The following is a 2,001-nucleotide window of genomic DNA, read 5'->3' on the forward strand; positions in this document are numbered from 1 at the left end:
CCCCATAGCGAGGTTTTGCCAACTGTAGTAATTGTGCTAGAGGAATGACTTGTTGCACCACTTGTTGTTGTTATCCTGGATTTATTTGGAACTTTTCTTCCCTTCTCCTTAGCTCTGTCCTGAGACGAGCATTTTCTCTTTCCAATTTTTCTTGAGTAGCAGCAGCTACCGGTTCTTCTACTACATGGGGTGCTTCTGGAACTCTTGGGGCTGCTAGAAATTCTTCATATATGGGGGTGGCGGCAACTCCTCTCCCTCGCCCTCTTCCCCTTCCTCGGCCTCTGCCTCAGCCATTTATTCTTTAAGATCTTCTTGGTTCCTACTCCATGTGTCTTTTCTGTTCCCCAAAAGAGAAAAAAAATTATAAAAGCTAAGAAAACAAAACAAGTAGAGGTTAGCCTATCGTATAACTGTCTATTTGGTCCATCTATCTATTAAAAAATACCCTATTACAATTAAGTCCAACTCGAGTAAATGGGTCTTAACAATTTAATCTTCCATGGAGGAGGGCTGGGTTCAGTATATCATACCCACTACTAAGGCCCCCTAACTTCCACATGAACCCAAAAGATAAGAATTTTAACCCTTGCTTTATTAATTGTTATTCGTTTAATTTAAACCCAATCTAATAATGCAAAGCAAATGGGTCTTCACAAATGGGCTGACCCATAAGAGAGAAATTTAAACTTTACACTTTCAATTGAATCCAACATTCTTAACACTTACTAAACAATGAAACAAAATAAAAGCAAATAACATGTTTTTATCAAAATAAGAATTTATTACAAACTAATGAAAAAAATTAAAAAAAAATAATCTCGAGGGTCCATGGTTTCGTTCATGCAAAGTCGACTTGTTTTTCCGTAAAAGCATAGGCGATATATCAATATATCAGCTTACGCTAATATACTAAATCACGTTTTTGCACATTTTAAGCACACTTAAAACTACTTTGACTGAGTATTACGAGATCCTAGAATCTGAAGGAAGGTTCTAGACTTCCTAGACTTATCCATGATTATTTTTATTCATCTAAAACCTTAAATCTTTAATTAAAATACATGTGACAAATGTCACATTCTTAATTCTTCTATCTAAACCTTAGGTTATAATAAATAATATTCCTAGTTCTATCTTCATTAATCAAACCCTATGATAAAATTAATATTTCTAAACTATAGGCTATACTTATAAAATCCATATCTAGCTCTATGAGTTTCTAACTAAATCCTGGCTTTGAACCAATATCCACGAAAACTAAAATAATACAGCGTAAGATAGCACTATCTAACTAAGTAAAAATTTGAGGGGCTACAATGGTGTATTTGCCTCTTTGATTTTGAGATTACTAAACTTGTCAAGCACTTTCTCAACATTATGTTCTTGACTTAAGGCATAACCCTCACTATTTCTTCTCACTTTTATACCAAGTATGGTATCAACCTCTCCAAGGTCTTTCATCTTGAAAGTGGAAGATAGAAATCTCTTTGTTTCCATTATGCCTTTCATGTCATTACTCAAAATCAACATATCATCAACATATAGACACACCAAGATGGCATAGTCATCACAAGTCTTACAATATAAGCATTTGTCTGCATTATTGTGTCTAAACCCATCCAAAATTATGGCTTTATCAAATTTCTCATGCTATTTTTTCAGTGCTTGCTTTAAACCATATAATTATTTAACAAGTCTACACACTTTATGTTCATTTCACCTTAGAACGAAACTCTCTAGTTGTTCCATATAAATCTCCTCATCGAGATCTCTATTTAGGAATGTCATTTTGACATCCATTTGATGAACATAAAGGTTATATATTGATGATTAGACAAATAGTACTCTTATAATGGTTGTCCTAGCAACCAGTGCATACGTGTCAAAATAATTGACTCCTTCCTTTTGTTTAAACCCTTTGGCTACTAGTCTTGCCTTGAAGTTTTATAATGTGCCATTGGTGTGATATTTCCTCCGAAATACTCACTTGCACCCAATTGG

This window comes from Humulus lupulus, chromosome 3, assembly GCF_963169125.1.
Source record: "Humulus lupulus chromosome 3, drHumLupu1.1, whole genome shotgun sequence".
NCBI classification, from domain to species: Eukaryota; Viridiplantae; Streptophyta; class Magnoliopsida; order Rosales; family Cannabaceae; genus Humulus; species Humulus lupulus.